Genomic DNA, 12,762 nt, shown 5'->3' with positions numbered 1-12,762 from the left:
GAAATTCTTTCAAATCGGAGCTCAGCTGCCTCCTCTAGAGAAGGAAGACCTGATAGAGTTTCTTAAAAGAAATGTTGATGTGTTCACGTGGAGTGCTTACAATGCCCCAGGGGTAGATCCGAGCTTCATTTATCATCATTTGAACGTCAATCCCTCTGTCACCCCCAAAAAGCAACCATCTTGGCGCTCGTCCAATGATCATTCTGATGCCGTCAGAGACGAGGTGATGAAACTTAAATAGACGGGGACTATTAAGGAGGTGTTCTACCCTGAATGGCTGGCCAATACTGTGGTGGTCAAAAAGAAAAATGGAAAATGGCGACTGTGTGTAGACTTTACAGATCTAAATAAGGCTTGACCAAAAGATCCCTTCCCTATGCCTAAGATAGACCAGTTGGTGGATGCATCTGTAGGTATCCTTGGATGAGCTTCTTAGATGCTTTTCAAGGGTACCACTAGATACCACTAGCCTCAGATGATCAGGAAAAAATGGCTTTTGTCACTCCCATTGGAAACTATCACTACAAAGTGATGCCCTTTGGTTTGAAGAATGCAGGGTCTACCTATCAAAGGATGATGACTAGGATGTTTGAGTCACAATTGGGCAAGAGTCTCGAGGTCTATATAGACGACATGGTGGTGAAGAGTAAGGTGGTATCTGAGCATGTGGGAGATCTCGAGAACATTTTTAAAATTCTGAGGAAACACAAGTTGCGCCTTAATGCTTCTAAATGTTCTTTTGGCATGGGATCGGGCAAAGTTCTGGGCTACATGGTAAATCACCAGGGAATTGAGGTTAACCCCGACCAGATTAAAGCAATTAACAGTTTGCAACTACCTCAGAATCCTAAGGAAGTCTAGAAACTGATTGGAATAATTGCTGCCTTGAACTGGTTTATCTCTCGACCAACAGATAGATGCAGGCCTTTCTTCTTATTAATGAATAAGTGGAAGAGATTTGAGTGGACTAAGGATTGTGCCCTAGCCTTCAAGCAGCTTAAGGAATATCTATCTCGATCACCTATCATGTCCAGTCCTGAGATGGAAGAGGTCCTGTTTGCCTATATCGATGTGGTCCCCCATGCTGTAAGCTTGGTATTAATACGAATTGATAGTGGCATTCAAAGACCAGTTTATTAAGTAAGCAAATCAATGCACAAAGCAGAGATCCGTTATCTACCACTAGAGAAGGCCATCTTGGCAGTAGTGCATGCCACCTGTAAGCTCACCCATTACTTTCAAGCACACACTGTTGTTGTCCTAACTTAACTTTCGCTCAAATCTTTGATCTAAAGTGCTGATTACACGAGGAGGATTGCTAAGTGAGGCATAATCCTAGGAGCTTTTGACATCAAATACATGCCCCGTACCTCCGTTAAAGGCCAGATCCTTGCAGACTTGGTAGCAAAGTTCGTCGAATCCCCTTTCGAGAAAGAGGCAGAAACACAGCGCATGGATGAAAAATCAGTTGGCATGATCTCCCAACAATATTCCTTATCCTGGAGAGTATACATTGATGGTGCAGCAAATCAGAAGGGGTCCAAAATGGGGCTAGTACTGGTCTCACCTGAGAAAATCACAATTGAGAAATCATTAAGATTGGGATTCTTGACCACAAATAACGAAGCTGAATATGAGGATCTGTTGATGGGGATGGCCATGGTTCAAAAAATGGGCGAAAAGGCAGTAGAGATGTTCTCGAACTCGAGATTGGTTGTTGGCCAAGTGAAAGGAGAATTTGAAACCAAAGATAAGAGAATTCAAGGGTACTTGAGTCAAGTTAGACGTTTGCAGTCAAACTTTAAATCTTTCAATCTATTGCATATCCCTAGAAGTGGAAACACACATACCGATTCCTTAGCCACACATTCAACCTCTTCAGCGCAAAGCCTACCCCGAGTCATCCTTATGGAAGACTTATGCAAGCCCAAAGAGGTGAATGGAGAGGTGGTTCATGTTCATCAAGTCAGAGTGGGGCCTAGCTGGATGGACCTCATAGTACTATTCTTGAAGGAGGATATCCTGCCTGAGGAGAAAACAGAAGTTGACAAGATACGGAGAAGGGCTCCTCGATTCTGGTTATCCGAGGACCAGAAGCTGTACAAGCGGTCTTTTGTTGGACCATATCTGCTCTGCATACACCCTGAGGCATCAGAATTACTCCTAGAGGAGTTACATGAAGGGATCTATGCAAGCCATACAGGAGGCAGATTTTTATCTCACAGGGCCATCACATAAGGCTTTTGGTGTCAAACATGCATAAAAAGGCACAGAAGTATGTGAAGAAGTGTGATCAATGCTAAAGGTTTACACCAAACATACACCAACCGGGAGGAGTCCTTAACCCTATATCAAGCCTTTGGCCATTTGCTAAATAGGGCTTAGATATTGTAGGCCCTTTCCCCAAGGTAGTAGAGAACGAGAGATATCTACTGGTTGGCACGGACTACTTCACTAAGTGGGGAGAAGCTGAGCCTTTAGCAAATATCAGGGATGTGGATGCCAAGAAATTTGTGTGGAAAAATATTGTTACACAAATACCCTCATTTCGGACAATGGACTCCAGTTTAATAGCAAATCTTTCAGGAAATATTGCTATGATTTAGGAATTACTAATAGATATTCTACCCCAGCTTATCCCCAAGGGAATGGACAAGCCAAGACTATTAACAAGGTCATAGTGAATGGACNACACAAAAAAAAAAAAAAAAAAAAAAAAAAAAAAAAAAAAAAAAAAAAAAAAAAAAAAAAAACCTAAGTGCAAAGCCTTGGCCTTGGGAGCAGGAGAATCTTTATTCTGGCTCGGCTGAGAGGTAGGAGAATCCTTGGCCTTAAGATCAATTTCTTTAGTCCTGACTTCTGCTTCCTTTTCCTTGGCTACAACTTCCTTGTCCTTGGCAGTATCCTTGGCTTTCGAGAGGGGCTTCTTCTCCTTGCCCTTACCCCTGTCTTTAGCCTCCTCAGCCCCCTGGCCTTGATCACCAACTTGGCTGGATCCCTTCAAAGCCTCAGGAAGAGGAAGAGTAGCTTGGTTAGTTAGGAGCTACTCGGATGTCTTTGGAGCATGGGCAGGGGGAGAAGAGATGGCACCTGGGACTTCACGGATATCTGTGTTATAATATATGCTCCTAGGCTGCCTCCAAACAAATTCTGCAGAGACTCCTGCAACACTAAGGGTTCTATCCCATGTTATGTTGCAGTAATCCCTGCATACCTCAAAAAGCTCCTCAGCAAGCCTAATTTGCGTTTCTATCACGCCAAGTAGATAGGACGCTTTCTTCTCAACCTCAGCTGCCTCATTGACCAGTTGAGCCGCCTCCTTGGCCTTCTGCAACTCAGCCTTGAGATCTTTAACTAGCTGCCTTTCAGTGGCCAGGTCTATCTCAGTTAGGTGCAGTTTTTGGTGCTAATCCTTGGCCTGCCTTTCTGCGGACTTTAGATTCGTCTCGGTACTCAAGCGAGCCTTGACCGCTTCTTTTAGCTTCTCGACCAGCTTCTCCTGTTCTTGTTTGAGAGCCCCCAAGGACTTCTCAACATTAGCATGGGAGAGGGCCTCAACGTTGGCCTCATTACAGGCGTTGCAGACCCACTCCTCGGCCACAAAAACTTGTTGAGCAACTACACAAAAACAACGAAAGAATTACATGAATAAAAAAGTAAGGAAAGGACGAAAGTACAGCTTGACATTTAAATTCAAGGATATGATGGATTGCTTACTATATCAAAGTCCCTCTTCAGGGACAAGAAAAGGTCGTTCTACTTGAAGCGCCTATAAGCCTCCATATCTTGAGGGAGGAGAAGAAGCTGCTCTAAGGCTTTAGCAATGTAGCCTGCACACCCTCTTTGGAAGTCCCTGACTGAGGTGTTCCAAGGGATGGCAGCCTCATCCACCTTCAACCTAGGAGACTAGGTGCGTTGTGGGAGGTGCACCTCGGCTCTATTTTGCTCCTCCCGACTGTCCACAGAAGTGGACCTCTTGTCATGAGGGTCTTTGGCCACCTTCTGCTGTTTAGACCCCTTTTGAAGGCACACCTTTCTTCAAACTCCTGAAGTGGCCTTTTCTTCTTCAGATCTGGAATGGCCTTCAGTCTGAGGTTGGTGGGAAGTAAAGGAGGAGGTGGGAGTGTGGGACCTTGGGACTTGGTGGCTTCCTTTGAAGTTGACACCTTGCCCCTCGCGACTATGAGGTCTCTTAGACTCTTGTTCCCTCGGTTCGATGCCATCTCACTTTCCTCTTCTTTGGAGGTACTGTTTGGACGGGAAATCACAAGGATCGAAATGTGGACATTGGAATGCCTGTCAAGTTCATCCTCAGCGTCCGAGATAGGAATCACTTGCACTCCTTGAGTCTCCTCCTTTTTGAAACGAAACTTGTCAATTTCCTCTTAAAGCAAGGAATTTGAGGAGGCAATCTCTTCTCCTGCTACTATTGCTTTAGGCAGAACCTGTTGGAATGGTTGTACAACCAGTGGAAGGTTCTGTTGGAATGGCAGTACAATTGGTGGAAGGTCGTCTAAGGCTAGAAAGTTGGGCTGTGATACGTCAATCCGGGCCAGTCGTGGGTCACTTGCTCTTATGGCGTGGCTGATTTCTTGGTATATCTCTGAGATGGGCTTGAAGTCCAAAATCTAGTGGACAGCTCACAGTTTTCTGTCCTTACTTACAAAGATTTCGGATCTCAGTAAGTAATTGAGAGCTTCAACGTTAGTTAGGCTAAGCCTGGGAGCTACTTGCCTCTTATTTGCAAAAATAGCCGAGGATCAAAACATGGTTAGAAAATTGAATCCGTCATTAAAAGAAAGCAAAATGAAAAGGAGCAAAACATGGTTAGGGTTAAAGAGTCTAAATCTCTTGCTAAGGAACCTAACTCTAAGGTATCCCACCTGGCACTCCCTCTTGAACGGGATAGTGAAGGCCCTCATGCCACGCTCCTTAAGCTATCAGATAGTTGTCTTTCATACCCTTGTTAGATTTAGGTAGACACGATACTAGTCTAACAATGTCAGATCAAAACTTGAGATAATATCCCATGCTTTTCAAGGAGTGGCACTCGTACATGTGGACCACATAATGCTAGGTGAGTCGCAGACCCATATGCTCGTTGAGAGCATCAACGCTTCCCAAGACCCTAAATAGGTTAGGCACGCACTGGTGGGGGCATATCATATGATTGATGAGGTAGTCCCGTGTTATCCTAACCATGGAGAGAGTCATTCCCCCTTCTACGAAAGCTATCATGGGGATGATGACTTGCTCTTCTTTGTGTGTCACTATTTTTTCTAGGGAATAGTATTGCAGGGCGACTTCCTGTGGTATGTGGTATTTATCCTTAAAGGCCTCTATTTTGGTAGGGGAATCTAATAGGTGTTTAAATCTACCTATCTGGTTAAGCTAAAAGGAAGTGGGTGAAGTTTTTTAAAGAAAGAAGACAAAGAATGGATGATCGAGAAGACTAGTCGAGAAGAAAACAACCTAGAAAAAACAAAAAATGAAAACTTACGGGAAAGTGAACAAGTGACACTGTGGGAAGGTCTCGAAGGATTGAGAGTTCTTGAAAGGCTGAGTGCTTTTGAGAGTCTGAAAATTTCTGTGAAATGAGAAAAATCAAGCCCTTCATATGCCTTATATATGAGGGAAAATTGAGTGGGAGTTATCCCGCTCAAAATTAGGAGAAAATTATCCACCGTCAGATTAGCGCCTCACCGTTGGATGTGGGGAACAGAATGCTGCCTAGAGCAATTAATAATGCCTCGCGGGCTCCGAAGCGTCAGTATCAATTATGAGGGCACGCAAAACCGCACTCCCATGTTACAAATCAAAGAGCAAATCAATATTAGTGCATGAAAAATCAAAACCCCACTTCTCTCCTCGGATGAGTGGGAAAAAATCAGACCTTTGAGGGGCTATTATAGGGATAAGTGCCTAAATGATATATTGGACCTTGGGCCTTGGCCGAGAGCATAGTAATTCGAGAACAAGTGAATGGTGTTGAATAAGTCAGGCTTAGAATCTAACGAGCAAGATACGAATGGGAGGGTGGTCCGAGGAGGAATGTTTCCTCGGATAGACTAAGCACAGTTCCAATGTGTATCCTAAGGTTCAAGGTAATCTTCCAGGAAACTCTAGTGATAAGGACGTGTATCTCGAGTGTACCAAAAGGCTGGGAGCTTAGAAATATCTAAGGGAAAGTTGCTACCATTGCATTGAATGCACTGCAGCTACTCTTCTGGCCACATTTATGTGGAGAAGACCCCTGAACAGTGTTGCCTTGACTACCACAGCTCACAGAAAGCCAAAAAGGGTGTCTAATGGTACAGGCACTCAAGTAAGGGCTCAAATGATCAACAAATGTAGGATCAAGATGGTCCAAGAGGATCTATATAATGTAAGAGACCCTCCATGAGAGGAGGATCGGAGAAAGAGAGAAAGAATATTGTAGCAATCAAAGTTATATTTGTAATTAGTTTAATTGATTTGTATAGAGATTTACCTTCTCGGACAGTGAATTCATTCAGTTCTATGTTCCTTGTTCTTACTTGATCATTTTCTGAATCCATACTAGCCATTGTCAAATTCATTAGGCCTTAGTTCTTTGACCCACTCTCTACAAATTTATTGTACTGGGCTCACTAGGCCAACATTCCTTACATTTTGGGCTTGGGCTGCAAAACGTGTCCCTACATTTTATATTTATAAATACATGTGTATGTGTGTGTGTGTGTGTGTGTATTATAATAAATATAAAAGTTTACCATAAAACATTACCTCAATTCAAAACAAATTATTCATGATTTTAGACTTTAGCATCAATTAAAAACAAAAAAAAACAAAAAATAAAAAATAGAAAACTTAATTGTTCATTGCATACTAAGAAAACAAATAATACTAATAAGTTAATACAAGTAAGTTAAAATTTTTCCCTTACAAAAATTTGAAAATTACAAAACTAAAAAAAAAAAAAAAAACTTTTTCTGTACCAACCGGTATTTAAACCGATACGAAATGTTGACGTTTCGATACTGATATACGCACCGATACGGTACATACCGGCCGGTACAATATCGGCTATCTTGCATTAAAACCCAATTAAAATAACTCTCTCTCAATTTACAAAAGCTATGGCTTATCAGTTTTACAATGAGCTTGTATGTTACTATCTTTCACAAAGTTAAGGTGTAAATTGAAAATGATCAAAATCCTTAACAAAGTAAAATACACAGCACTTTGGAGCCAAATCACGAAACCAAGCCAAACTTAGCAACAAAACTAACCGAAATGTAAAGTTTATAAAAAAAAAAATAAAAAAAATATTCAAGCCACAGAGATAGAAATCTCTCTCTCTCTCTCTCTCTCTAGAAATAAATATCTTATGCTAGATGCCTAGATGCTTATCTATCCTTCATTATTAATAAAATACCCTATCCAATTGTGTGTTTTTGTTTTTAAAGATCTAAGTATTTTCTTTTTTTGATAAATATTTTCTTTTGAACCATATAAAGATGATATCTGAATATTCATGCATGCCAACAGTTTACGTTAGATTTTGTACTAGCAGAAGAAAATTCTTATGATTTAACCTTGAAACACGTAATAAGTCTAATAGAATTTTTGATATGTCAAACATTAACTGTTTAATATGTGAAATTTGAGACAAACCCAATACAACTTTAATATCCTAATTGAATTCATACTTTGTTTTTCAATTTAAATTGATTACATTAGTTGATTTACACAATATACATGTTATACATGTTTTAAATTATACAAAAAATGTTAATAATTTTTTTGTACATATCAAATACTAAAAAAATATTTTAACTCATTTTCAATGTCGTTATCAAACAAAAAAAAAATGATAGTTTTCCAAAATACTCTTTTTTAAAAATTAGTCATTATCTTGGAAATATTAACATTAAAACAAATGGAGTGTGACATATTCAATACATGAGAGCCAATTCGTGTCTTTGGGAGCTTAATTTGGGGTATTGTAGTGCAACATTGGCCCTGACAAAGTCATCAGACATTTAAGTGAAAGAGATGAGGAAGTGTGTGGATTGTGTGTTGTGTGGCAATTAGTGGAAGCACAATTGTGACTAGCTAGCTGGACAAAATGGGCTTTTGCTATTTTTAGGAAAATTAAATAGCCTTATGCCCTTATTCTCAAACTAATTAGAGAAATACCCCTCTTTTGAAACTCGACTTACTAAAAATCGAGTTAAGCTCTATGGTGACGTTTTTAAGGACTTATAGTGATGTTTTTAAGGACCTATAGTGGCGTTTTTTAACTTGACTTCCATGAAATCGAGTTATAGGTAAAAAAAAATTGCCTATAACTCAATTTTATTGAAGTCGAGTTAAAAAATGTTACTATAGGTCCTTAAAACGTCACTATAGGCTCCTTAAAACGCCACTATAAGGTTTCAAATTTTTTTTTTCTAACTCGATTTATCATAAATCGAGTTTTAAAAGAGAGTCATTTCCCTAATTAGTTTGGGAAATGGGGTATGAAGCTATTTAATTTGCCCGAAAAGGGCAAAAGCCCATTTTGTCCCTAGCTAGCTCTCATTGAATATAACGTAAATGTGTCTAACGTTTTTCTAGGTCATGATAATATTACGTGCAATTGATATTGTTCATACACCTCTTTGACTGGTGTTAGAATATCATACGATTCGTACTGTATAGAAGTATACTCTCTAAGAGATCTGTAATATAATTGAATCGAAACTTGTTAATGGTTATTGTTGTTTCTTGGATAGTTTAGACTCTTTTTGTGTATGTGTTTGGCATCAGTTTTTTTGTTCAACTTTTCAAAATCTTAACTCTTTTTTTTTTCCCCTCAAAATACAAATATACTTAACACATTTTCAGTAAAAAATTTCAACAAAAAACTAAATAAGCTGATGATAAACGCACACATAACAAGATCAACTTTTCTACTAGATAATTTATGCAATTATTTAGTGCTTGTTTGAGATAGCTTATTTTTATACGTTTATTAGAACATTAGCATTGAGGGTGTAAAACCTCTAAAATTGTTATTTTACAACCACACATGCTTAAGTTGAGTTTTACCCAGTTGGGTATTGTTAAAATTTTTAATTTTTTAGCAATTATGAACAGTAAATACTTATATTTACAAATGTATATGGGTTGTAAAGTTAAAATTTAATATTTTATTTACTTTTTCTCTCTCTTTTCTAACTAATCTCTCAACTTAGTCCTTCTCACTCTCAGACTCTCTCTCTTTTCTCTTCATCTCTCTCTCTTCTCTCTTACTCTTACTCTCACTCTTCTCTCTTCCTCTCACTCTCTTTCACTTGCGATTATGGGTGGTAGTTTGGGTGGCTGTAGATCGGCGTTGAGCTTCTATGGTCATTGTTGGTTGTGGTTCAGTGTTTCCAGTAGTGGTGGTTGATTCTTATTTTTTAGTTTTGGTAGTGGTGGTGGTTGTGTTTTTTTGATTCGGTGGTGTTTCAGTGGTAGTGGTAGTGGTGGTGTATTTTTTTTAGTCGTGTTTACAAAAATGTAGCTATAAAGTGTCTTTAAGCTGCGCTCCTAAAAACACAGCTATAGGTCTCAGTTATAACCACGTTTAGCACCCAAGGCTATAGGTGAGATATGTAGCCACGTTTTAAGGTGTTTGTAGCTGCATTTATATGGGTTGGGTTTAGGCCGCGTTTTATAAACGTGGCTATAGCCTGCCTACAGCTGCGTTTCCATAAACACAGCTTTAAGCACGTCTATTACTACGTTTTATCAAAGTGGCTACAGGTTGGTTTTAAATTGGAGAAAAAAAAAACCCCCCAAATTCCACACAATTGAAGAAAACCCAAAATTAGCTCAAACCCCTGAACGACCCAAACATTAGCTCCTGATCCACGACACCGCTGTGCTCTGCGTCCGAAGAGCTCACAAATCAGGCAGGCTTCTTTAATTGCATTTATTAATTGTACTTTGTAAAATAATTGCACTTGTTTATACTTTTTTTCTTAAGTGAATTACCATTGGACTTATGAAATTTAGGAGTAGTTTAATCCTTTTACTTATCCAGGGATGTCCCTAATATTTTTTAAATGGCTTGTCTGTCTGAGTTTGATTGTCATTTTGTAATTGCATGCAATGGATTTGAACCAACTTGATAATTTTGAGCCACTAGTTACAGACTTCTGAGTTTCTAGTGGTAAAGCTAGAAAGATTAAGAAGAATTGCCTTTTCTGATATCCTAAGTTCTTACAAGTTTAGATGGACACCATATTAGGTTTATTTGCTTCATAAATCATCAATTATAGGATTTTGGAATGAGTAATGGCAAAATTTTCTTTTTATTTTCTCTTGCAAGTGCTAGATGAAATTGGTGTTGATGTTGCCTCACAAGTTGGTATCAGAAGCTATTCATTTCCGGACTTTGTTACCATTTGGTATTATTATTATTATTATTATTATTATTATTATTATTATTATTATTATTATTATGTAACTAAGCTGATTTGGGTTATACTTGAACTCTTGGCAGTTAAAAAAAAAAAAAAAAAAAAAATTCAAGCCACAGAGATAGAAATCTCTCTCTCTCTCTCTCTCTCTCTAGAAATAAATATCTTATGCTAGATGCCTAGATGCTTATCTATCCTTCATTATTAATAAAATACCCTATCCAATTGTGTGTTTTTGTTTTTAAAGATCTAAGTATTTTCTTTTTTCGATAAATATTTTCTTTTGAACCATATAAAGATGATATCTAAATATTCATGCATGCCAACTGTGGGGCCAGAAAATCGATTAGCCAAGGCCCACTTCAACCCAGGCCCAAATGGCCCACGCCGAGGACGCACGATGGGTCCGAGGGTGACCCTATCCTCGGTCGTCCGAGACCTCGGTACGGAGAAGGGCAAGCTCTGGGCGAACCGTCACCTCGGCATTGAATACGTTCACCTAACCCCTCTGGCCGCATTAATGGGGATGTAACCCCTTGCCAGGACGACATCGATCAGGGCGAACCGCTCAAGCACGGATACAACCTTTGATGGGATAGGCGGTCAGGGGGAAAGCCAATAGATGATCAACAGGAGGAAGAAGATGGGGATATATAAGAAATGTGAGCAAAATGTAAAGGGGGGGGCTTTTTCTGGTGGTGAGAGGGAAAAAAGCCTCCTCGGCCATGGGCCGAGGAGCATCCCCCAGTTGTAAACTGTTCTAAGTATTTTTTCAATAAAAGAGAAAGGAGTTCATACTTCGTGAACTCCGGCCAGCGCCTAAACCTTCAATCCACTCTCTACAAATTCATTGTTCTGGGTTCGTTGGGCCTTTAACCCATATCCTTTGGGCTTGGGCAACAAAAACAGACCCTACACCAACAGTTTACGTTAGATTTTGTACTAGCAGAAGAAAATTCTTATGATTTAACCTTGAAACACGTAATAAGTCTAATAGAATTTTTGATATGTCAAACATTAACTGTTTAATATGTGAAATTTGAGACAAACCCAATAAAACTTTAATATCCTAATTGAATTCATACTTTGTTTTTCAATTTAAATTGATTACATTAGTTGATTTACACAATATACATGTTATACATGTTTTAAATTATACAAAAAATGTTAATAATTTTTTTGTACATATCAAATACTAAAAAAATATTTTAACTCATTTTCAATGTCGTTATCAAACAAAAAAAAAATGATAGTTTTCCAAAATACTCTTTTTAAAAAATTAGTCATTATCTTGGAAATATTAACATTAAAACAAATGGAGTGTGACATATTCAATACATGAGAGCCAATTCGTGTCTTTGGGAGCTTAATTTGGGGTATTGTAGTGCAACATTGGCCCTGACAAAGTCATCAGACATTTAAGTGAAAGAGATGAGGAAGTGTGTGGATTGTGTGTTGTGTGGCAATTAGTGGAAGCACAATTGTGACTAGCTAGCTGGACAAAATGGGCTTTTGCGATTTTCAGGAAAATTAAATAGCCTTATGCCCTTATTCTCAAACTAATTAGAGAAATACCCCTCTTTTGAAACTCGACTTACTAAAAATCGAGTTAAGCTCTATAGTGACGTTTTTAAGGACTTATAGTGATGTTTTTAAGGACCTATAGTGGCGTTTTTTAACTTGACTTCCATGAAATCGAGTTATAGGTAAAAAAAAAAAAATTGCCTATAACTCAATTTCATTGAAGTCGAGTTAAAAAATGTCACTATAGGTCCTTAAAACGTCACTATAGGCTCCTTAAAACGCCACTATAAGGTTTCAAAATTTTTTTTTTCTAACTCGATTTATCATAAATCGAGTTTTAAAAGAGAGCCATTTCCCTAATTAGTTTGGGAAATGGGGTATAAAGCTATTTAATTTGCCCGAAAAGGGCAAAAGCCCATTTTGTCCCTAGCTAGCTCTCATTGAATATAACGTAAATGTGTCTAACGTTTTTCTAGGTCATGATAATATTACATGCAATTGATATTGTTCATACACCTCTTTGACTGGTGTTAGAATATCATACGATTCGTACTGTATAGAAGTATACTCTCTAAGAGATCTGTAATATAATTGAATCGAAACTTGTTAATGGTTATTGTTGTTTCTTGGATAGTTTAGACTCTTTTTGTGTATGTGTTTGGCATCAGTTTTTTTGTTCAACTTTTCAAAATCTTAACTCTTTTTTTTTCCCCCTCAAAATACAAATATACTTAACACATTTTCAGTAAAAAAATTCAACAAAAAACTAAATAAGCTGATGATAAACGCACACATAACAAGATCA

Source organism: Quercus suber, unplaced genomic scaffold (assembly GCF_002906115.3).
Source record: "Quercus suber isolate HL8 unplaced genomic scaffold, Cork oak 2.0 scaffold_274, whole genome shotgun sequence".
Lineage (NCBI taxonomy): Eukaryota > Viridiplantae > Streptophyta > Magnoliopsida > Fagales > Fagaceae > Quercus > Quercus suber.
The sequence above is the reverse complement of the archived record's forward strand: the minus strand, read 5'-3'. Positions refer to the sequence as shown.